The 25,623-nt window shown below is 42.6% G+C and overlaps 2 long non-coding RNA genes across 5 annotated transcripts in view; one reads left to right on the top strand and one right to left on the bottom strand.

Moving 5' to 3' along the window:
* Positions 1-887: 887 nt before the first annotated feature.
* LOC129639848 (uncharacterized) lies at positions 888-23,880 on the bottom strand. 4 transcript variants are annotated; one of them, XR_008708633.1, is made up of 4 exons: positions 23,227-23,879; positions 22,905-23,018; positions 17,929-18,124; positions 888-990 (listed from the first exon to the last, which is right to left on the bottom strand). It is a non-coding gene; the product is annotated as an uncharacterized LOC129639848 (long non-coding RNA). The 4 variants fall into 4 exon arrangements; XR_008708632.1 differs by lacking the exon at positions 888-990 and adding an exon at positions 8,096-8,255; XR_008708634.1 differs by lacking the exon at positions 888-990 and adding an exon at positions 21,585-21,719 and having other exon boundaries at positions 17,874-18,124; positions 23,227-23,880.
* Positions 23,881-23,895: 15 nt separating this feature from the next.
* The window catches only part of LOC129639850 (uncharacterized), a 44,601-nt gene continuing 42,873 nt past the window's right edge, over positions 23,896-25,623 (top strand). The window contains exon 1 of the long non-coding RNA XR_008708635.1: positions 23,896-24,720. This is a non-coding gene — a long non-coding RNA (uncharacterized LOC129639850). The remainder of the gene's footprint in view (positions 24,721-25,623) is intronic.

The raw sequence follows: 25,623 nt of genomic DNA, 5'->3' as shown, positions 1-25,623 counted from the left end.
ATACTGGAGTGGGTAGCCATTTTCTTTTCCAGGGGATCTTTCTGATCCAGGGATTGAACCTGAGTCTCCTGCATTGACAGGTGGATTCTTTACCACTGAGCCACTTGGGAAGCCCGTGTGTGTGTGTGTGTGTGTGTGTGTAATTTTAGTTGAGGTATAATTGTATATTTCAGGTATACAATTGTGGTTCATAATTTTTAAAGGTTCTATTCCGTTTACAGTTATAAAATATTGGCTATTTTCCCTTTGTTGTACAATATACCCTTGTATATTTATTTCATACATATTTGTTCCTCTTAGTCTGCTACCCCTATTTTGCCCTCCGTTCCCTCTCCCCATTGGTAACCACTAGCTTGTTCTCTGTATCTGTGAGTTTGTTTCTTTTTTTTTGTTATATTCACTGGTTTGTTTTATTTTTTAGACTCTTAAGTGGTATCATACAGTATTTGTCTTTCTCTGAATTATTTCACTAATGTCCTCCAGGTCCCTCTGTGTTGTTGCAAATGGCAAATTTTCATTCTTTTTTATGGCTGCATGGTATTTCATTGTTTATATATACACATCTTCTTTACCCAGTCATCTGTTGATAGACACTTAGGTTGCTCTCCTATCTTGGCAGTTGTAAATAATGCTTGAACATTGAGGTGCATGTATCTTTTTGAATTAGTGCTAAAACTTATTTTTAAGTCGAGAATTCAGAATATCCAGCTAATGGGAGATTATCTAATACTTTTTACATGGAACACTCCTATTTATTTATCCTAGGATCATACTTCTCTTTTGGAACATGTCCATGGTACAAGTGTATCTATGAAATGCCACATTTTGTGGAGAACATTCATGCAAGAATATTAAGGAGTCCAGTTGCTAGTCATGGCAGTATGGGTATTTTGGATCAACCCTCCTGCTGAAGATTACCATAAAACTGCAAGTATAAATTTCATGTAGGCCTTCCTGTTCTGAGCCAGTAAGCATCTTCTGGAAGGGTACCTGTTAGGGAGAGACGAGTAAGTAAGTTAGTAACTGCCTGTTCCAAAATGGCAATATTCAGCTAATCCCAAACTTGGAAGAAACCTTACACCTTTTCAGTTTCATCTTAAAACTCATTATTTTGAGAGTACTTTGGAGTCTTATTTCAATATTCATTATCAGCATGCTTGGGATTTAATTACCATAATGTTCCAGAATTTTAATAACACTTAAAAATTTAATGGCAGTTTTTGTCAAGGAACTGTGTCCTTGGAATGTGCTGTGGTGTCTTCCTGTAGACATTCTTTAGTTGGCATACACTTAGGCAGAGCCTTCTCTTTCACAAGGGGCCCCGAAGCTGCCAAGTGCAATTCATGCTCCTGTTTAGTCTGTGGATTTCAAAGAGACCTACAGTGTTAACAGTTTATTTTATAAGAGGACCTGTGGGATAAATTTATCTCAGGTATCAGTGTGACAAACAGGCTTTGCTTCTAAAAAACATGTTTTTCTCTTCTGAACAGTGTGATAACTACATGATTTCACTCTCCACCCGCCCCCCCAACCCCACCCTCAAGGTCTGTGGCATTTACCCCTAGTTGGATCTTCACCTACTCATTTTTTCTTTTCTGACTTTTTTCATTTTCTTGCATGGACATGTATAAGTTGCCTCCAAATTTCAGAGTTAAAGTATAAATCTATAAAATGAAACTTCACACTATTTTTTGTTTTGGTTTCTTACCAAACAAGGAATATCCTGAGATGGGAATTTGGATTTAAGGATGATGATAAAAATTATTTTGTTTTAATTAAAGTCATTACTAAAATCTGGCAGCACAGCAACTCAAGTAATCTTATTCATTTCTTGCTTAGGACTTTGTTGTTGTTCAGTTGCTTAGTTGTGCCGTGACTCTCTCTTACCCCATGGACTGCAGTATGCCAGGGTTCCCTGTCCTTCATTACCTGCTTAGGACTTGAAAGTGTCACTCCCTCAGTCATGTCTGACTCTTTGCGACCCCATGGATTGTAGCCACCTAGGCTCCTCTGCACATAGAATTCTCCAGGCAAGAATACTGGAGTGGGTTACCATTTCCTTCTCTAGGGGATCTTCCCAACCCAGGGATCAAACCCGCATCTCTATGTCTCCTGCATTGGCAGGCGGGTTCTTTACCACTAATGCCACCTGGGCTGAGAATCTACTAGGGGAGATCAAACAACTAGTGAGATTTGTTTTGAATGGTAATGTCAATAAGTTAGACATAGCTACAGGGTTACTATGTTTTCATCAAGCAGCCAAAATAGAAGTGTGTAGCACTAGAAGATAAGGCTGTGTTTTGATAATAGATCTACTTAAAAGCTTAAGAAAGGAACTAGCATCATCCCTGGCCTTATTGTGCTTTTTCTCCTCTCACGTGCTTTCTATTACTTTCTAGTAGAGGAAGTATGGAGAGCTCTTGTTTAAGGACCAGTCTTCTGTTTGTGCCTTTCTCATCTATTTCTCGGAGAAGGCAATGGCACCCCACTCCAGTACTCTTGCCTGGAAAATCCCATGGATGGAGGAGCCTGGTAGGCTGCAGTCCATGGCGTCGCTAAGAGTCGGACACAACTGAGCAACTTCACTTTCACTTTTCACTTTCATGCATTGGAGAAGGAATAGCAACCCACTCCAGTGTTCTTGGCTGGAGAATCCCAGGGACGGGGGAGCCTGGTGGGCTGCCGTCTATGGGGTCGCACAGAGTCGGACACGACTGAAGTGACTTAGCAGCTTAGCAGCATCTATTTCTGCCTTTTTCAAAAACCTAGCACTCTCATCTTTTTTTTTTGCTTTTTAATATTTATTTATTTGGCTGCACGGGGTTTTAGTCGCAGTATATATGATCTAGTTCCCTGACCAGGGATTGAACCCAGGCCCCCTGCATTGGGAGCAAGGAGTCTTAACCACTGGACCACCAGGGGATCCCCTCTCTCATCTATTAATGCATTATCCATAATGCCCTGTCTCCCGGATTCTCTATTTTTTAATTAATTATTTTCGGCTGTGCTGGGTCTCTGTTGCTGTGCAGGCTTTTCTCTAGTTGCAGTGAGCTGGGGCTACTCTCTAGTTGCAGCCTGCAGGCTTCTCATTGCGGTGGCTGCTCTTGTTGCAGAGCATGGGCTCTAGTGCCCCGGCTCAGTAGCTGTGGCTCTCAGGCTCAGTGCACAAGTTCAGTAGCTGTGGCCCATGGCCTTAGTTGCTCCACAGCATGTGGGATCTTCCTGGATGAGGGATCGAACCTGTGTCTCCTGCATTGGCAGGCAGATTCTTTAACATTATTCCAGCATCACAGTTGATGGGGAAACACCAGAAGAGTTCACAATTATTTAATGTAGTACTGGAGATACTAATTGAAGCATATATTTTCCACATTTTTTCCTATTTTTTCCCTACTCCAACATGTTATCAAAGAATTCCTCTTATGTTTTCTTCTTTTTTAAAAAACTATTTTATTTATTTTTAGCTGCATTGGGTTTTAGTTGCAGCAGGCTGGCTCTTTGTTTTGACACTCTGGCTTCTGTAGCTGCAGCTCTTGGGCTTAGTTGCCCTGGGGCATGTGGGATCTTAGTTCCCCATTCAGGGATTGAACCCACGTCCGCTGCATTGGAAGGCAGGTTCTTAACCACTGGACCACCATGGAAGTCCCTGTTTTCTTCTTTTATAATAGTTACATGTCTATTTTTATGGCTATGTCTTATGGTTATATTTTATATATTAATTTTTTAATCCATTTGGAGTTCATCTTGTTGTATGATAATGGTGTATAGATCCAACATTTTGTACTTTTTGACCCAGTTACCATCTACTGAAATATCTGTCTTTTCTACGCTGTATTAGTTAGGGTAGGGTTAAAATGTCGTAACAAAGAGGCTCTGAAATGCAATGACTTAAACAAGGTAGTAATGATTTCTCTTACCTACCAGTTCAGAATTCATGTTCATAGGTCAGTAGGTGACTCTGTTGCCCTCAGTCATTCGGATTGAAGTTCCTTCCATTTTATTCCTCTGCCTTTAGGGCAGTAGTTGTCAAAACATGGTCCCTACTCCAGCAGCATCAACATCACCTGGGAACTTGTTAGAAATACAAATTCCTGGGGCCCACCCCAGATCTGCTGACTCAGAAACAGTGGAGATGGGGTCCAGTGATCTGTGTTTTAACAAGCCCTCCAGGGGATTCTGATGCCCTTACGTGTGAGAACCCCTCATCTAGGGCATTGTCCTCATCTGTGTGGTTCAAATAAAGCTGCATTATAGATAAGCTGAAAAAAGACAAAGAACCCAGAGGAGGCACACTAACCAATATGTTCATGCGTCAGTACAGAAGTGGCACACATCACTTTACTCATGCCATTTTGGCAAAATCTTCATCACATGGCCACATCTAACCACAAGGAAGATTGGGAATTGTAATTTAGCTGGGCACATTCTACTAGTAGAAAAGAAGGTGTGAATGTATTTGGGAGGGTACCTAACAGCCTCCAACAGAGTTAACAATTATCAGATACGAAACTCCCATTATACCAATGGACTTACTTCTGAAATTTTTCTATTGTGTTAACCCTGGCCTTTTATGTCATGTGCTAGACCCACATAGTTTTAATTGCTGAGGCTTTGTGATATGGTTTAATATCTTTAATATCTACTACTGCCTTCAATGTTCTTTTAGAGTTTAATTTTTCTCTTCTTGCTTATTTTTATTTTCTATAGTTTAATTTTTATTGGAGTATAGATGCTTCTTGCTTATTATTTTTTTTTTAAATGACAGTTTAGGTCTAAATATTTGTTAGGTTTTTTTGAAATGAAGATCTTATACATTTCATGTGATGTTTATTTTTAGGTATTTTATGTTATTATTTGTCACTGTTATAAATGGAGGAAGGAATTCTTTGGAAGGAATGATGCTAAAGCTGAAACTCCAGTACTTTGGCCACCTCATGCGAAGAGTTGACTCATTGGAAAAGACTCTGATGCTGGGAGGGATTGGGGGCAAGAGGAGAAGGGGACGACAGAGGATGAGATGGCTGGATGGCATCACTGACTCGATGGATGTGAGTCTCGGTGAACTCCGGGAGTTGGTGATGGACAGGGAGGCCTGGCATGCTGCGATTCATGGGGTTGCAAAGAGTCGGACACGACTGAGCGACTTATCTGATCTGATCTGATAAATGGAGTATCTTCTTCTGCTATATTTCCTAGCTGCTAAAATCTTGGTCCAAGATAACTTCCTTTCTCACCAGAACTATTCTAACAGCCTCCTTAACTGGTCTCCCTGCCTCCTTTATGGTTTCTAATACTCTACCTGATTAGGTTCCTCCAAACTTCCCAACCACTCTGCTCCTATTAATATCATACCAACATTCCAACCCCTAACCATGCCAACATCATCCTTTCGGCTAGATCCTCCTTTCTTCTCATGGCTGTCTCCTCCTCATTCAGGTCTTAACTCAAATGCTGCCTCTTCGGAGAGACCTACCCTGACATTGCTGCTGCTGCTGCTAAGTCGCTTCAGTCGTGTCCGACTCTGTGCGACCCCATAGACGGCAGCCCACCAGGCTCCCCCGTCCCTGGGATTCTCCAGCCAAGAACACTGGAGTGTGTTGCCATTTCCTTCTCCAATGCATGAGTGTGAAAAGTGAAAGTGAAGTCGCTCAGTCGTGTCCGACCCTCAGTGATCCCATGGAGTGCAGCCTACCAGGCTCCTCCGTCCATGGGATTTTCCAGGCAAGAGTACTGGAGTGGGGTGCCATTGCCTTCTCCGCTGACATTGCTAGCTAACTAATTAAAGTTCCACGCAAGCCCTAAAGGAGAGATGTGCAATCTCGGACAGGACCCTGGGCCAGTCTCTTGTCTAGGAAAGGTGCGGCAGGAGCCGCTGAGGCTGATGACTCTTCTTTGGCTGCACTTCCAGCTAGTTCGGGACAGGGGGCTGTGCTTCCACTGTCTCCTGGTCACTAGATGCAGTACGTGCTCGCCAGATGCTTCCTGGTTACCGTGACACTCATATATTGAGGGCCATCCTCCCCTACTGCCTTCCCTCCATGCAAGGATCTATAGCATGAAACCACTTTTACTTTCTAAAACTAAGATGTCTCTTTATATGCGAGAGAAGACCACCCCACTAACTGTGACCTTTAGCAAGTACCTTAACCTCTGAATCACAGCTTCTTTAGCGTGAAGTAGGAATAACAGTACCTGCCCTTATACTTTTTTGTGATAATTAAGGGGACAATGTATGTAAAGTGTCATATTATGATTCCACGATATCAGTGGATATCTCATAGTAAACAGTCACAACTGTCACAAAAAAATAAAACCCCACCCCCAAAGCCCCCATCCTTCTTCTACTCTCCCAGGGTAGAAAGCTCAGAATCACCCTGACAACTTACTTCACTACCTCTCTCCACCAGCTGGTCACCCAAAGCTGCCTCATCGTTTCTGAACACTGCTCACGTTTGTGGTCCCTTCCCTTCCTTGCTGCCTTCAGCTCAGACCACAGAAACAGCTGTCTTTCTGCCTCCATCCTCTCCCCATCGGTGACACATCCCTCTCCACTCTCCTCACTAACAGAACTCCAATTTGGCTCAGGATGGATGTACTTCTCTAAGAATATTTGGCTCCTCAGCCTCCCTTGCAGCTTGAATCACCTTATCCCCCAGTTCTGGTCAATGAGATGTAGGTAGAAAGTCCCTGAGCTGAGAACCCCTTCCCCAACAAAACCTCATGAGAAGACTTTTGGCTCTATTTTTTTTCCTCTCCTAGAACTTGGAGCATAACACCCAGAGAGGCAGGAACTCTTCTGCAACCAGGAGGACAAAAATATATGCTGACAATGGTGGAGTGGAAGATGAGCCGGCCTGTATTCTAGATGACCCGGTGAGGCCAGGGCCCCAGCCTGAGCTGTCTTTCTCTGGACCTCTTTTTACATAAGAAACATAAATCCCTGTGTATCTCATTCTCCATCCTTTGGGCTGCTATGTTTGTAAGTCTTCAGCAGGTTTAATTTTTTTCTGAATAAAAAATTGAGACATAAAAGAACTTGTATGCTAGTGGAAAAGGGCACATCCAATGATCTCTCATGACACAAATATTTTCCATCATAGGAGATATTATTTACATGACCCTTCTGCAAATATTATAAAGTTCCTGGTTTTAAAACTCTAGCTGTATATTTTTTAAAAAGACAACACACATATACACACTCCTCCCAGGGATATGGAGAGCAATGATACTGTGTCATCATTGTTCCACTAGGACAGAGGTGAGCCTGCTACATGGAAAAACCAATAGCAAGTCATCCACAGCCAATGACTTTGTGATAATGACCATCACTCTTGTTTTAAGGGCTTCCCTGGTGGCTCAGATGATAAAGATAAAATTCTCTCTTTGAGTCATTGACCTTGCTAGTTCTTGTAAGCACCCTGATATTAGGAATTGCAGTAGTTTTTCTTTTTGTTTTAAGTGTGACAATGGTGATGCAGTTATTTTTGCGAGGGGCTCCTTACCTTTTAGAGATACATTTTTAACAATGAAATGATGTCTGGGATTTGTTTCAAAATATTCAAAGGGGAAAGTGGGTCAGGGTATAGATTAAGCAATATTGGCCATGAGGTGATAGTTGTTGAAGTTGGGTGATGGGTAAGACTTAAAAAAAAAAAGTCCCTGGACTTCCCTAGTGGTCCAGTGGTTAAGAATTCGCCTGCCAATGCAGTGGTCACAGGTTCAATCCCTGGTCTGGGAAAATCCCATATGCTGAGGGGTAACTAAGCCCACTGGGCTTCCCTTGTGGCTTACCTGGTAAAGAATCTGCCTGCAGTGCGGGAGACCTAGGTTCGATCTCTAGTTTGGGAAGGTCACCTGGAGAAGGGAACAGCTACCCACTCCAGTATTCTGGTCTGGAGAATTCCATAGTCCATGGGGTCACAAAGAGTCGGACACTACTGAGCAACTTTCACTTTCAACTAAGCCTGTGAGCCACAACTCCAGTGGGTCCCTGTTGCCCTCATGAAAACCCAGATTCCTAATGTGTTGACATCGCATGGCTCTTGCTTCATCTTTCCTATCTCTTTTTAAAGTTTTTTTCATCATCCCCTCCACTCCAGTCACACTGAACCATCTTTATTTTTCTGATCCTGCCGGGTCTTTGTCTCACTTCCTGCCTTTTGTACATGCTGTTCTGTGAGAAACACTTCTTCTTCCCCTTCCTCTGGCTAATTTACATCCTCCAAATCTCTTTAGTGATTGGATCCATCTGGGGTCTGAAAAAAAAACAAACCCAGAAGCACACTTGGCAACATGAAAACAATTTACATACAGTAAGACTGACTTCTTTAGGGGTGTACAGCTCTGAGTTCTAACATGTGTAGAGACCTGTGTAACCACCACAATCAGGATACAGAAAAGTCTCATCATCCTGAAATGCTCCCAACAGATATTATTTTATAAGTCATACCCTCCCCTCACCCTTAACCCCCCAGCAACCCCTGATCTGTTCTCTAGTACTATTGTTTTGTCTTTTCTAGAATGGTATATAAATGAAACCATAGAGTATATAACCTTTAGAAACTCGCTTCTTTCACTCAGAGCACCTTAGAGATGTGATCATATTATTGCATGCATTAACAGATCATTCCTTTCCTTTTATTGCTGAGCAAATATTTTGTTGTATGGATGTACCACAGTTCTTTTCTCCATTCACATGTTGAAAGGCATTTGCATGGTCTCCAGGTTTTGGTGATTATGAATAATACTGATATAAACATTCCTATACAACTTCTTCTGCAAAAATAAGTTCTATGTTTCTACAGGTAAATGTCTACAAGTCAGATTGATGGGTCATGTGATAGGTACACATTTAATTTATGAGACTGTCAAACTGTTTTCCGTAGTGGCTATATCACTGTGAACTCCCATCTGAGAGTAGCCGCCCTTCCATGTCATTGCATGACTAGCGCTTGCTGTTGTCAGTATGTTTTTTTTTTTAATTTTAGCCATTCTTTCCCTATACATTTTAAATTTTCATCTCTTTATTTTAAAAAATTATTTTGTTGAAGTATAGTTGATGTACAATGTGCTAATTTCTACTGTACAGCACAGTGACTCAGTTATACATATGTATACATTCTTTTTTATATTCTTTTTCATTATGGGTTATCACAGGATATTGAATATACTTCCCTGTGTTATACAGTAGGACCTTGTTGTTTATCCATTCTATATGTAATGTGTTTTAGCTATTTTAATACTATGTATCTCCTGGTGCTTTTGTTTTCCTTTTCCCTAATTGCTAATGATGTTGACCATCTAGTCATGTGCCTATTTACCATATATATTTTTTCTGTTTGTTTAAATCTTTTGCTTGTTTCAAAAACTGGTTTGTTTTCTTATTGTTGAGTGAGTTGGTGATGGACAGGGAGGCCTGGCATGCTGCGATTCATGGGGTCACAAAGAGTCAGACACGACTGAGCAATTGAACTGAACTGAAGAGTTATTGATTTATTCTGGATAGAAGTCCTTTGTTGGATATGTGCATTACAGATATTTTCTCTGCAGTCTGTAACTTGCTTTTCATTCTCTTTAAAAAAATTTAATAACACTTTTTTTTTTATTGTGGGGAAAATACACATAAACATAACATTAGTCATCTTGACTGTTTTTAGGTGAGTTCACCGGTTCGCTGTAAAGAATAATATTGTATAGGAACCTGGAATGTTAGGTCCGTGAATCAAGGCAAATTGGAAGTGGTCAAACAGGAGATGACAAGAATGAACATTGACATTTTAGGAATCACTGAAATAAAATGGACTGGAATGGGTGAATTTAACTCAGATGACCATTATATCGACTACTGTGGGCAGGAATCCCTTAGAAGAAATGGAGTAGCCCTCATAGTCAACAAAAGAGTCTGAAATGCAGTACTTGGGTGCAATCTCAAAAACGACAGAATGATCTCTGTTCATTTCCAAGGTGAACCATTCAATATCACAGTAATCCAAGTCTATGCCCCAACCAGTAATGCTGAAGAAGCTGAAGTTGAATGGTTCTGTGAAGACCTACAAGACCTTCTAGAACTAACACCCAAAAAAGATGTCCTTCTCATTGTAGGGGACTGGAATGCAAAAGTAGCAAGTCAAGAGATACCTGGAGTTAACAGGCAAATTTGGCCTTGGAGTACAGAATGAAACGGCAAAGGCTAATAGAGTTCTGCCAAGAGAACGCACTGGTCATAGCAAACACCCTCTTCCAGCAGCACAAGAGAAGACTCTACACATGGGCATCATCAGATGGTCAATACCAAAATCAGATTGATTATATTCTTATATTCTTTGCAGCCGAAGATGGAGAAGCTCTATACAGTCAGCAAAAACAAGACCAGGAGCTGACTGTGGTTCAGATCATGAACTCCTTATTGCCAAATTCAGACTTAAATTGAAGAAAGTAGGGAAACCACTAGACCATTCCGGTATGACCTAAATCAAATCCCTTCCAATTATACAGTGGGAGTGATTCAAGGGATTAGATCTCATAGAGTGCCTGAAGAACTATGGATGGTGGTTCATGACATTGTACAGGAGGCAGTGATCAAGACCATCTCCAAGAAAAAGAAATGCAAAAAGGCAAAATGGTTGTCTGAGGAGGCCTTACAAATAGCTGAGAAAAGAAGAGAAACTAAAGGCAAAGGAGAAAAGGAAAGATATACCCATTTGAATGCAGAGTTTCAAAGAATAGCAAGGAGAGATAAGAAAGCCTTCCTCAGTGATCAATGTAAAGAAATAGAGGAAAATAATAGAATGGGAAAGACTAGCGATCTCTTCAAGAAAATTAGAGATTCCAAGGTAACATTTCATGCAAAGATGGGCACAATAAAGGACAGAAATGGTATGGACCTAACAGAAACAGAAGATATTAAGAAGAGGTGGCAAGAATATACAGAACTATACAAAAAAGATCTTCATGACCCAGATAACCATGATGGAGTGATCACTCACATCAGCCAGACATCCTGGAATGTAAAGTGGGCCTTAGGAAGCATCATTACGAACAAAGCTAGTGGAGGTGATGGAATTCCAGTTGAGCTATTTCAAATCCTGAAAGATGATGCCATTAAAGTGCTGCATTCAATATGCCAGCAAATTTGGAAAACTCATCAGTGGCCACAGGACTGGAAAAGGTCAGTTTTCATTCCAATCCCAAAGAAAGGCAATGCCAAAGAATGCTCAAACTATCACACAATTGCACTCATCAAACACACTAGCAGAGTAATGCTCAAAATGCTCCAAGCCAGGCTTCAACAGTACGTGAACCGTGAACTTCCAGATGTTCAAGTTGGATTTAGAAAAGGCGGAGGAACCAGAGATCAAATTGGCAGCATCTGTTGGATCATCGAAAAAGCAAGAGAGTTCCAGAAAAACATCTACTTCTGCTTTATTGACTACACCAAAGCCTTTGACCGTGTGGATCACAACAAACTGTGGAAAATTCTTAAAGAAATGGGAATACCAGACCACCTTACCTGCCTCCTGAGAAATCTGTATGCAGGTCAGGAAGCAACAGTTAGAACTGGACATGGAACAACAGACTGGTTCCAAATCGGGAAAGGAATACAGCAAGGCTGTATATTATCACCCTGCTTATTTAACTTATATGCAGAGTACATCATGTGAAATGCCGGGCTGGATAAAGCACAAGCTGGAATCAAGATTGCTGGGAGAAATATCAATAAACTCAGATGATAATAAATAATGCAGATGATACCACCCTTATGGCAGAAAACGAAGAACTAAAGAGCCCCTTGATGAAAGTGGAAGAGGAGAGTGAGAAAGTTGGCTTAAAACTCAACATTCAGAAAACTAAGATCATGGCATCCAGTCCCATCACTTCATGGCAAATAGATGGAGAAACAATGGAAACAGTGACAGACTTTATTTTGGGGGAGCTCCAAAATCACTGCAGATGGTGACTGCAGCCATGAAATTAAAAGACGCTTGCTCCTTGGTAAAAAAGCTATGAACAACCTAGACAGCATATTAAAAAGCAGAGACATTACTTTGCCAACAAAGGTCTGTCTAGTCAAAGCTATGGTTTTTCCAGTGGTCATGTATGGATGTGAGAGTTGGACTATAAAGAAAGCTGAACACCAAAGAATTGATGCTTTTGAACTGTGGTGTTGGAGAAGACTCTTAAGAGTCCCTTGGACTAGGGCTTCCCTGATGGCTCAGCTGGTAAAGAGTCCCTTGGACAGCAAGGAGATCCAACCAGTCCATCCTAAAGGAAATCAGTCCTGAATATTTATTGGAAGGACTGATGCTGAAGCTGAAACTCCAATACTTTGGCCACCTGATGCGAAGAACTGACTCATTTGAAAAGACCCTGATGCTGGGAAAGAGTGAAGCCAGGAACAGAAGGGGGACGACAGAGGATGAGATAGTTGGATAGCATCACCGACTCAACGGACATGAGTTTGAGCAAGTTCTGGGAGTTGGTGATGGACAGGGTAGCCTGGTGTGCTGCAGTCCATGAGGTCGCAAAGAATCGGACGCGACTGAGCGACTGAACTGAACTGAACTGGTATTAAGTTCATTCATGTTGTTGTGCAGCCATCACCACCATGCATCTCCTGAAATGTTCATCTTGCAAAACAAACTGTACCTTACAGTAACTTTCCATTTCCCCCTCCCCCAACCACTGTTCTACTTTCTGTCTCTACAGATTTCACTATTCCGGGTTCCTCACATAAGTGGAATCATACAGTATTTGGCCTTCTATGATTGACTACTCTCTTTTTGGTTACTATATTCATGGAATATCTTTCTCCATCCTTTCACTTTCAGTCTATTTGTATGCCTAGATCTAAAGTGAGTCTCTTGCAGATAGCAAATAGTTGGGTCATTTTAAGAAATCTATCCTGTAAATTTCTGTCTTTTTATTGTAGAGTTTAATCCATCTACACTAAAAAATCACTTACATTTAATGTAGTTATTGATACATTAGATTTAGAACTACCATGTTATTATTTTGTTTTCTGTTTTTCCCCATGCCTTTTTATTCCCCTGTTTTTCCTTTTCTGCCTTCTTTTGGGTTATGGGAATATTTTTAAACATTTCAGTTTAATTTATTAATTGGATTTTTTTTTTTACTATATTTCATTGTGTAGGTTTTTATTTATGTATTTGGTTGCACCAGGTCTTAGTTGTGGAATGTGGGGTCTAGTTCCCTGACCAGGGGTCAGACCTTGGCGTCTTAGCCAGTGGACTACCAGGGAAGTCCTCCACTATATAGTTTTTAAATGGTTGCTCTAGGGATATGTACATATACATAAATTTTCACTAATATTTTACTACTCCAAAAGGAGTGTAGAAACCTTACCATCATATAAGACCATTTACTCTTTTTTACCTTTTAGTTATTGTATGTATTACATCTATGTACATTAAAACTCCTGTAGGAAGCGTTACAATTTTTGCATTCAACTGTCATATGTATTTTAAAGAACTTAGGAGGAAAAACTCTATCATATTTACTCAGATACTTACCATTTCTATTTCTTTTCCTTCATTTGTAAAATTTCATATTTCCTTCTGGTATCATTTACTTTTTGTCTAAAGAACTTCCTTTTAGAGCAGGACTCACAGTGGCATATTCTCTTAGCTTTTCTTCATCTGAAAATTGTTTTATTTTGCCTACATTCTGAAAGGTATTTTCACAAGATATAGAATTCTGGGTTGACAAATTTTTTAGCACTTAAAAATGTTATTTTTAAACTTCTGGCCTTATGGTTTCTGATGAGAAATATTTAGTCCTTTGAATCATTATTCCTTTGTATGCAATGAATTGTTTTTCTTTGCTTTAATTTTTTTTCTTTGCTTTTCAGAAGTTTGGTTATGTGTCTGGGATTGATTTCTTTGAGTTTATAATTTTTTTTTTCAATCATTTTGAATCTTTATGCTCATGTCTTCCTTCAAATTTGGGAAATTTTCCAATATTATTTCTTCATCTATTTTTTTGCATCATGCTTCTTCTCGTTTCCACCTCAGACTCCAATGACATGAATCTTACACCTTTGGTCGAATCCTGGATGTTGGTTCGTTGTTTTTTTTAAGTAATTAACTTTATTTTTTGGCTGTGTAGCGTCTTGGTTTCAGCGCACAGGCTCAGTAGTTGTGGCACACTGGCTCAGTTGCCCCGAGGCATGTGGGATCTTAGTTCCCCAACCAGGGATGGAACCTGAGTCCTCTGCATTGGAAGGTGGATTCTTAACTACTGGACCATCAGGGAAGTCCTTGTTCACTTAAAAAAAAACTTTTTCCCTCTGTTGTTCAGATCAGATAATTTCTGTTGATGTATCTTCAAGGTCGCTGAGTCTTCTCTGTTGTCTCCATTTTTATTGAGCGCATCCAGCAAATTTGTATTTCTTATTTCAGTTATTCTAATTTTTAAGTTCTAAAATTTCTTCTACTTGGTTTATTTTTGTAGCTTCTATTTTTTTTCTACTGACACTTTTTATAATTCCAAGAGTATTTGCTCATACTCCCTGGAGCATGATTATAATATCTGTTTTAGAGTGTTTCCTGATATTTCCAACACCTTGGGCACCTTAGGGTTGGTATATATGGATTGTCTTTTCCCTTGTGAGTTATTGTGATTTTCTTGGTTCTTCATATGCCAAGGCATGTTATATCCTGGACATTTGACTATTATGTTATCAGACTGTGAGTCTTGCTTAGATTCTATGGAAAATGTTGATTTTTTTGTTTGTTTCTTTCAGGTAGGTTTAGGCACCAAGTTCTGACCTCTCTTCTTTTGTAGGCTGTGGTTCCAATATCAGTTTAGTTTTGAAACATTTTGCAGGGCTATTCAGATCTTCTCCATGTGTGGGCCACCCAGGAGCCAATCTGCATGCTAGACTAGACAGTGTTGTGCTCCGTAGCTTAGCTGTCAAAATCTTAAGTATTGACTCTTTAGAGTCAAGGCCATATATCTGGAGCTTGGGCTTGAGTCCAGGACTTTATGCACAACTTTATGTGATCCCTTTCTCAAGTTCCCTTCTCTTTGCAATCACTCTATATTCTTCAGCTCCAAGAGGATCCCCATCCTGGTCCTATGGTTAGAAAGCCTGGGCCTTAGCCTCGTGGCTCTGCCATATAGCTCCTGTGACAGAGTTTGCTTTCTTTTAATTTTCATTTCATTTTTAATTAAAAAAAACATGTATTTATTTATGGCTGTGCTGGGTCTTCATTGCTGTGTATGGGCTTTCTCTAGTTGTAGAGAGTGGGGGCTACTGTCTAGTTTTGGTGTGTGGGTTTCTCATTGCAGTGGCTACTCTTGTTGCGGAGCACCAGCTCTGGGCACGTGGGCTCAGTAGTTGTAGGTCAAGGGCTCCAGAAGTTGTGGCGCATGGGCTTAGTTGCTCTGTGGCATGTGGGATCTTCCCCAACCAGGGGCTGAATCGGTATCCCCTGCATTGCAAGGCTGATTCTTAACCACTGGACCACCAGGGAAGTCATCATTTCATTTTTTTGGCTGTGTGGCTTGTAGGGTCTCCTTGACCAGGGACCAAACTCATGCCATGGGCAGTGAAATCGAGGAATCCTAACCATTGGACTTCCCGGGAATTTCCTCCATCTGTTTTCAAGTCAAGCTGAAGGAGGACAAAACAATCAAAAAGCAACAGTGATTTCCTGAGGTTCTTTGTACCACAGTCCCTCTAGTTAGAGAGAATTCCTTTGGTTGGAGAGAAATTTTAGGTACCTGCTCAGCCACTGTTGCCATTGCTGCTGCCATGGGACTGTAGCTTTGAAAGTGGGACTTGCTTGGGGTTTGGAGTTGGAGGAAAAAAAGGTATTTTTCCACTTTCTCTATCCTTTGGGGCTCCCCTTCCCATTCTATGAACCAGAAAGAGAACACTTATGTGAATATCTTTCACTCCACATCTGGTATACAATTCTGGGATTTGTACTGTCTTAATCCAGGCCAGGAGATATGGGAGGTAAAAAAAAAAGTCTAGGAACCTCACCACTGGATTGGCCATTCTTTGAGTTCTGATATATATCCCCAGTCTACCTGCTACCATTTTCTTTTCACAGTCCTCAAATAAGGTGCTTCATGCACTCGGCCCAGGATTTTCAGTTGCATTTAGTGAGAGAAGCAGGATTGAAAGTAATTCCTCCATCATCTTAACCAGAATCAGAACCTAAGTTTTTATTTTGAATTTGGATTTACAAAAATGTCACACAAAAAAGGACGAAGACTTTCTGCATATCCTTCACTCAGCTTCTCCTTGTTCTAACATCGTACATAAAAACCTGAACGAACTTTTTGGCCAACCCAATACAATGATCAAAACCAGGAATTTAAGCTCAGTGTGATGCTATTTAGTAAACTGTGAGCCTTAGCAACAGCAACAACAACAACAAAAAACCCAATTAAAAAATAAGCAGAGGAGCTGAGTAAACATTTTTCCCAAGATGACATACAGATGGCCAATAGGCACATGCAAAGATGTTCAACATCACTAATTATTAGGGAAATGCAAATCAAAACTACTGCATGTTTTCACTTGTATGTGGAGTCTAAAAAATAAAACAGGGCTTCCTTGTTGGCTCAGTGGTATAGAATCCACCTGCCAAAGCAGGAGACACGGGTTTGATCCCTCGTCTGAGACCTCACATGCAGCAAAGCAACTACGCCTGTGAGCCACGACTGTTGAGCCTGTGCTCTAGAGCCCGGGAATCGCAACTCCTGAGCCTACATGCCACAATTCCTGGAGCCTGAGTGGCCTAGAACCTGTGCTCTGAAACAAGAGAAGCCACCGCAATGAAAGGCCGCTGCGCCACAACTGGAGATTAGCCCCCACTCACTGCAACTAGAGAAAAGAGCATGCAGTAATAAAGACCCAGCACAGCCAAAAAAAAAAAAAGAATGGCTAAATAAAATAAATTTAAAAATTAAAAACAGAACAAATGAACAAACGTAACAAAACAGAAATAGAGTTATAGATACAGGGAAACAGATGGTTGCCAAAGGGGAGACAGTAGAGAGAGGAAGGAATTAGGTGAAGGAGATTAAGAAGTACAGACTTTCAGTTGTGAAATAAATGAGTCACAGGTATGAAATGCACAGTGTGGGGAAAATAACTATGTAATATTTTTGTATGGTGACATACGATAACTAGACTTACCATGGTAATCATCATTTGAAATATCAAATCACCATGTTGTGTAATAGGAACTAACAGTGTAGTAGATCAATTATATTTCAAAAACAAACAAACTTATAGAAAGAGAGATCACATTTGTGGTTGCCAGAAGCAGCAGGTAGAGTGGACGGGGAATTGGATGACAGTGGTCAAAAGGTACACACACACTACCAGTTATAAGTAAATACCTAGGGATGTAATGTACAACCTGATTAATATAATAATCAACACTCAGCCGTAAAAAAGATAAACTGTTAACCATTTATGACAACACTGGATGGATGTTGAGGGTATCCGGCTAAGTGAAATAAGTCAGATGGAGAAAGACACGTACTGTGTGATTTCACTTATTTGTGGAGTCCAAAAAACAAAAAAAGAAATGAACAAACAAACCAAACAAAAATAAACATGTAAATACAGAGAACCAAGGAGTGATTACCAGAGAGGAAGGGGAAGGGTTGGGGAAGGGCAAAATGGGTAAAGGGGATCACCTATAGGATGACACACGGAAGCTAAACTTTGGTGGTGAGCATACTGCAGTGTATACAGAAGTAGAAATGTTGCACACATGAAACTCATATAATGTTAGAAACCAATATTACCTCAATAAAAAATAAAGAACAATAGCAAAACAAAAATCTATGAAATTAATTCAAATTTCACCTTTTCAAAAAAACCAATATTCTTTTACTGTTTTAGGATCCAACCCAGGATTCCTCATTGCATTTAGTCCTTACATCTCAGTCTCCTCCAATCTCTGATGGTTCTTCAGTATTCCCTTGTCTTTCTTTGATGTCTCTGAAGTGTACTGGTCATGTATTTTGTGGAACATCTCTCCATTCAGGTTTGTCTGATGTTTTCTTGTGGTTAGATTGAGGTTATGCATTTTTAGCAAGAATCCACAGAAATGATGCTATGCTCCTCTCACCGTATCTGGGGATACAGGATATTAATGTATCTCGTTACTGATGATGTTAAGGTGGTTTGTGCTGTTTCTCCATTGAAATTTACTATTTCCTCCTTTGTTATTAATAAATATCTTGGAGAAGATAGTTTGAGACTATGTGCATGTCCTGTTTCCCTTCACACTTTTGCTCTCGGCTTTTAGCATCCATCAGTGGATCTTGCCCGCCACTATTATTACTGTGTTGTGTGTTGTTTGTACTTCCCCTCATTCCTTTTACATTTATTAATTGGAATGCTCCTGCAAGGAAGAGCTGTCCCTTCTCCCTCATTTATTTATTGTTTTGCCCACACCACTTGGATTGTGGGGTCTTAGTTCTCCAACCAGGGATCACACCCGCACCCTCGACTGTGAAAGTGCAGAGTCCTAACCTCTGGACCACCAGGGAAGTCCCATTTATTCATTAATTCAGTTATTACTATTAGTATGGACTCCCAGGTATTTATTTTATTCTATAGTATATAATTCAATACTGTCATTATTTATTTTGTTCTTCAAATTGTTCTAACTTTGGCCATTAAGAGCTCTTTCAGGGGATGTCCCCGGTGGCCCCAGTGGTTGAATCCATGCTTCCATTGCAGGGGGTGCAAGTTTAATCCTTTGTCGTGAACTAAGATCTCATAAGCTGCATGGCCCGGCCAAAAAAAATAAATAACAGCGGGTGGGGGGAATAAAAGGTGGACTCCAGTGCCCTTTCAACATTCGTCCATCCTTTTGCAAGCACTTCCTTACTTTCTTGATGCAGAACTTTTGAGATTTTTTAAAAATTTACTTTTGTCTGAGCTGGGTCTTCATTGATGCATGTGGGCTTTCTCTAGTTACAGCGAGTGGGGACTACTCTTCCTTGCAGCGCGCCAGCTTCTCATTGCAGTGGCTTCTCTTGTTGAGGATCACAGGCTCTAGGGCATTCGGGCTTTAGTAGTTGTGGCACATGGGCTCAGTAGTTGTGCTGCACGGGCTTAGTTGCTCTGAGGCATGTGGAGTCTTCCCAGATCAGGGATAGAACCGAAGTCCCCTGCATTGGCAGGCAGATTCTTAACCACTGGACCAGCAGGGGAGTCAGAGATATATATTTTTACTTGAAGGGACCATTTGCAAAGGTGTTGGCAGGATGAAAGGAATTAACAGGGGACATTGAGGCACCCAGCAACTAGCAACAGCAGGAAGCCATTAACATCCATAGATCTGAAGGGGTAGGTGGAGGCAATGATGCTCTGGCAAGAGCTGAAGCCATGAAAAGGGGCCACTTGACAGAAGCCATGGCCACAAATGGTTCTGGAACTGCCAGAACTGCAGTGGGGCATAAAACAAAGAAGAATGGAGACTCTAATTTCTTTTTTTTTTCCACCTCAATCTCCTGCCTATTCTTCTGATGGGCTGGACCACCTAGAAGCCAGAGAGGCAAGGGAGCTTGGTTGCTGAAGTCTGTTAAAGGTTAGCTTCCAAGCACATAGAATGGATCTGGGGGCAAATGGAGAATAGCCATCACAAAATATCACTCCTTCCAAGAGTCCTTTCCTGACTGCCAAGCCTGGTCAGATGCCTACAGCCTCCTTGTCCAAGAACTATCCTGGCATATTGCTAGTTTCCCCTCATTGGTCTCTCTCCCTAGACAGTCAGAGAAGTGGAGCTGCCCTGTGAACCCTCTCAGGGATGGCCCTTGGTAGGCTCTCAGTATATGTTGTGGGAAAAGATGAGATCAGGGCGATGCAGGCCATAGATGGAATAGTCACAGGGACCACCACTCCCCCAGGATTCTACTGAATCTGAAAAGTGAAAGTGAAAGTGAAAAGGAAGTCGCTCAGTCGTGTCCAACTCTTTGCCACCCTGTGGACTGTAGCCCACCAGGCTCCTCCGTCCATGGGATTCTCCAGGCAAGAATACTGGAGTGGGTTGCCATTTCCTTCTCCAGGGGATCTTCCTGACCCAGGGATCGAACCCAAGTCTCCTGCATTGTGGGCAGTTTAACCTCTGAGCCACCAGGGAAGCTCCTGAATGTGGTCACCCTTTAACCCTTTGGAGGCTGAACACATACATCATGTAGTCTTCATGTCTCTGTGTCTTTTACATACTATTTGCTGTCCTTAGAATGCTGATTCTGACAGCTGGTAGGTGATATTAGATGAGCCAGATGATGATTGTTGTTGAAGTTGGGTGATAGGAATATAGGAGCTCATTGCACTAGTCTCTCAGTTTTTGTATGCCTGAGAATTCCCATAAAAATAGATTCTAAAAGCAGCATTTATGGGGCATATACTGCGTGCCAGAGCTTTTGCTTACAGATGCTGGGGACACAGTGGTGAACCAGCTAAGTGTGTGTGTGTGTGCTCAGTCACTCAGTTGTGTCCAACTCTTTGCCACCATAGCCCACCAGGCTCCTCTGTCCATGGGATTCTCCAGGCAAGAATACTGCAGTGGGTTGCTGTTTCCTCCTCCAGGGGATCTTCCTGACCTAGGGATCCAACCCTCATCTCCTGTGGCTCCTGCATTGGCAGGCCACTGCAATTCTTCACCACTAGCACCACCTGGGAAGCACCAGCTAATGGAAGAAAGGAGGCTATACAGCCGCTCCTCCTACTGGAAAACTCCTCTCTGCTCCATGTCTTGCCCTGGCCACACTCAGGTGGCCTGCCTCCCACCCCATACCTGTCTCCTCCATAACTCTGACCCAGCACAGAAATGAACAGGATTTTCCTGGCTGAACTGTTGCCCGACCTTGTCCCCACCATTCATATGTTGAAACCCTAAACCCTCGATATGGTGCCATATGGAAATGGGGCCTTGTTGAACAAGCTTCACTGGTGTCCACTGATGTCAGCAGTAGGGATAGAGGCTAGACAAGTAAATCTACGCTGCTGGCACGAATACTGAGCTGCAGAATGGTGCTGGGGTGGTAGGTGACCGTTTTCTATGTGAAATCGATGTAAGGGGCTCATTTAAAGCTTTGTATGTTGAATTATTTTGGTGAAGAGAACGCTGCAGGATTGTCCTTTAGTAATCAACAATACATATCTACCCAAACTGAATATATACATTCTCTGACCTAGCAATTCCGCTCCTAGGTATAGACCCAATAGAAAGGCAAATGGTTGTCTACCCAAAGATAAAAATGTTCACAGCAGCACTCTGGAACAGCCCCCAACTAGAAACTACCCAAATACCTGCCACCAACATGGAACAGAGAAAGGGTGTGTCTTCACACAACTGAATACTATATAGTAACAAGAATGAACAAGCTATTGGTATCACACGGATGAGCCTCATCATATGGAGGGAAAAGACAAACAAGCATAAGAGTTCATACTGTATGATCTGTTTATATGAAGCTCAAAGGGAGACCAACGAATCCCTGATATTAGAAGTCAGGATAGTAGCTATACTTCACTAAAAAGTTTTAAAAATCCATGAAACCAATGGTTTACAAAGTACCTTTGCACATCTGTTGTCTTGTTTTTCTGTTCTTTCTCAGTCCAACAATACTTCTTTTCAGATATATGATTTATATGTAGCAAAGTGCAGAAATCCTAAGTGACCAGCTCAATGAATTCTGCCACATGTCTACACCTGGGTAGATGAAATTATAGAACATTGCAGCAGTCCTGAGAGTTCCCCTACATTATCTTCTTTTATCTTCATTGACAACCTCAGGCTAGCAAAGGAACATCAGCCTGAGACACGGAGACCTGCCAAGTGCCACTGCCTCCTTGGAGGCAGGACAGCACTGCCCTCAGGGCAGAGGGATGGCTGAGAGGCCCTCTATCTTGAGCTTGCATCATTAGCCAATGAATTAAATTCCTGAAACAGGAGGCTCTGTCCCCCTTTACATATAGCCAGGCAGGGAGTTGGGGTGGCAGGATGGGAGGCACTGTTTAGTTATTTTTTAACCTTGGTCATTTTCCAGAGCCATCTCCCAACCATCAACATTCTGGACGATGCCCTAGAGTCTGAGGGTTATCATCGCCAGGTGGGGGGACGCTAGTGCCAGACTAGAAACTGCCCCCTGGGGACAGAGTGGACTCCAACCCACCAAACTGTGTGGGCAGGGCACCTGGTAAGGAACAAGGCAGTTCCAGTCCACTGATGATGCTATGGAGTGAGGCCTGGAAAGTGCCTCCAGCCGAAGCTTCTGGAAGGTCAGTGTGGATGCATTCAGAGTCCAATTCTCACTGTCCCCCCAGCCTGGTCTGGGACTGGATGAAGTTGGAGGGCTGACCCTAGGCAAGCTCGAGGGAATAGAAGGTGCACCTTGGGGACTTCCCTGGTGGTCCAGTGGTTGGGAATTCACCTTGCAGTGCAGGGGTTGTGGGTTTGACCCCTGGTCAGGGCACTCAGATCCCACATGCCTCAGAGAGAGCACCGTGACTAGACAGAGTACGTGCACCTCAATGAAAGATCCCACATGATGCAACTGTGCTGCAGGCAATTAAGACCCAATGGAGCCAAATAAATATAAATAATTTCTTTTTTTAAAAAAAGGTGTACCACGAGCTCCCCCATGGATTTCTCCCTCCAGTTCAAAGCCCTTTCTTGAACGGCCTCTATCCCTAGGACACGGTGCTGGGGACACATCCCGAAAACCTGGGTGGCCTCATTTCCTCAAAACTCTGGGAAGTTTTTTTTCTTGGCCCTCTTAGAAGTCCTCTTGACTCTTCCAGTCACGAACAGAGCTCCCCTACCCCTTCCTGGGACTGGAACCCCATTCTGGAAAGGCAAGAAGACTGCCGAGCAGGCAGGGGGCAAAGGCCTCACCTGCTTCTCCCTCAGGGCAGAGTCCGGTTAGCTCTACTCTCACTGGCTTCTGCAGCTCCGCTCTCGCTGGCTTCTGCAAGTGGGAGGTTGAGGAGCTGGTGACTCATCCGATTTCTGGGAAGGAAAGGATCAGAGGTTCCGATGGGCTTATTTATTTATTTATGACTGAGATCTGGATCACGAGGCGACATGAGAACCATACAGAGGCTTGATAAAATTTAGCAGAGACTTGGGCAGCAGCCCGTGTGGAATCCATTCGTTTTTCTATTTAAAAAGGTGGGAGAGGGGAAAACCTTCATTCCAAAGCTGCAAATGAACTTACACCATCTGCTCCTCTCCCAGCCAAGGAATACAATTCCAGGAAGCAGGAGAAAGGAGGCTTGTCGGGGCTGATCCGTGATGGCTGTCAGCTGTGAACAGTTGTTTATCCTCAATGACTATTTCCACGTAGACTTCTAGCAGGGGTCTGCTGTTCTTGACATGGCAGAGAGGAAACATAACCTCTGATGCCGTGTACAGCAGTTCTCCACCCCCCACTTCCTCCACCATTTGACTGACATGCGGTGGCCTTGGCTGAGTCCTCCTTGGGACTCGGTAACAAACCCAGAGACAAAGAAAAGCCGGGTCTCGGCTGACTCTGACCCACCCCACAGGGAGCCTGCGCCGGCAAGGCAAGGAAACACCCTTCAGTTGTTCCAGGGACTAAGGTTTCACTTGGTTCAAAGAAACGTTCTTTGTGTTCTCAGGAACCATGCTTCTGAGTAACAGCTGTCAGAGTCCTACACAAATAGCTGCATGTGGATTTGCCACAGGATCCGGGGCGGTGGGCTTTGCTATGAATTCTAACCCTATGATTTCAGCACCTTTTCTCTCCATGTGTGTGGAGGGGAGAGGGGACTAGAATCATTTCTGGATAGGAAGTCATACAGGCAAAAAAAAAAAAAAACAAAAAAAACCCCCGCAGAAACAAACAAAAAAGAGGACGCTTTACTTTGAGTACAAAGGAGCCACACCTCGGCCTGAAAGGTCCTTCAAGAGAGCTACGGAACTGGACAGCTAAAACCACATGCTGCCCAAGCCTCAGTGAGAGCGAGGTGAAACGGAAACTTCCTGTTTATTTTAGTCCTTTAAAGCTGTGGGGGCGGGGATTTAAACCAGGGCTGTAGCACGCCGAAGGAATCACAACTGCTAGATCAGTTTGGAAAATTGTGGCACCCCCTGGCCCACGGACCATGCCCTCCGGTTCCCACCTGAGGACTAGACAGAGGTAATAGCATAATCAAGCAAAGGAGTGAGCCGGGACTACCACCAGATGCTTTCAATTAGCCAATTTTAACCTTACAGCATCCTTCTTGGGGTGGGGGAGGGGAGCAGGGGTGAGGATGGAGAGCAAATGCCATCCTCGTTTTTTTTTTGTTTTTGTTTTTTGTTTTTACACAATAGAGGCCTGCCCCGGAGGCTAAATGACCCAGTAACACACAAACAGCAAAACAAAGGCTGAGTCAGGACCTGGCTGGGTCTCAGGCCTTACCCCCAGAGCAGCTACTTCCTCCTAAATATCTCTAAGCCCTCATTTCTTGGGCCTTTAGTTTTAGCACCTGGGCTGCCATGCTTTTGCTCCTAGTTATGCTGTTTCCATCACCTCCATCTGGGGATCTCTGTGGAAGTGAAACTGCGCACCGCAGATGGGACTTGAACCTACAATCTTTAGCTTAGGAAAGGGGTTTGAACCCCAAATCTTCCAGCTGAAACTGCATACCTCGTCTCAGGACTTAAAGAAGCTCAGGTTCTTTGAGTCTTGGCGAGAAAGAATTCGGTAAGAGGCAAACTGATAAGTAGATTTTCTGAGAGATACACACTCCACAGATAGCCCGTGGGCCGTCTCAGAAAGGGAGAGGCTGTGTGTGCTTGTCTGTGTGTGTGAGTGGTTAGTTTTTATGGGCTGGGTAATTTCATAAGCTAACAATGGGAGGATTGTTCTAACTATTTTGGGGAAGGGGCAGGGATTTCCAGAATTTGGCCCCCACCCACTTTTTGGCCTTTTGTGGTCCGCCTAGTAACTGTCATGGTGTCTGTGGTTATGTCATTTGCTGCTACTGCTGCTAAGTCACTTCAGTCGTGTCCGACTCTGTGCAACCCCATAGACGGCAGCCCACCAGGCTCCCCCATCCCTGGGATTCTCAAGGCAAGAACACTGGAGTGGGTTGCCATTTCCTTCTCCAATGTATGAAAGTGAAAAGTGAAAGTGAAGTCTCTTAGTCGTGTCCGACTCTTAGCGACCCTATGGACTGTAGCCCACCAGGCTCCTCCGTCCATGGGATTTTCCAGGCAAGAGTACTGGAGTGGGGTGCCATTGCCTTCTCCAGGTTATGTCATTTAGCATATGCTAATATATTACGAGTGTGTAATAAGGCTCAAGGTCCACAGGAAGTCAAATCTTCTGCCCTCTTGGATCTAACCAGTTTTTGTGTATCCTCAACGGCATGTCATTCGTTTAGAGGTTGTGCCCAGCTCCATTCTATCCTGTCTCAGAAGGTCATTCACCCAGGGCCACCCAACACCTCAAAGTAGTCCCAGGTAATTCTTGGGATGGTAGACAAGCAGGGCTTCCAGAATTTAGCACCTCAAACTTTGTCATACCCATGGAATGTGTTAAAAATACATACGGCGAGGATGTGGAGAAACTAGAACCCTCATTTATTGTTGGTGCAGCTGCTGT

The sequence above is a fragment of the Bubalus kerabau genome, chromosome X (genome assembly GCF_029407905.1).
Source record: "Bubalus kerabau isolate K-KA32 ecotype Philippines breed swamp buffalo chromosome X, PCC_UOA_SB_1v2, whole genome shotgun sequence".
NCBI classification, from domain to species: Eukaryota; Metazoa; Chordata; class Mammalia; order Artiodactyla; family Bovidae; genus Bubalus; species Bubalus kerabau.
The sequence above is the reverse complement of the archived record's forward strand: the minus strand, read 5'-3'. Positions and strand labels throughout refer to the sequence as shown.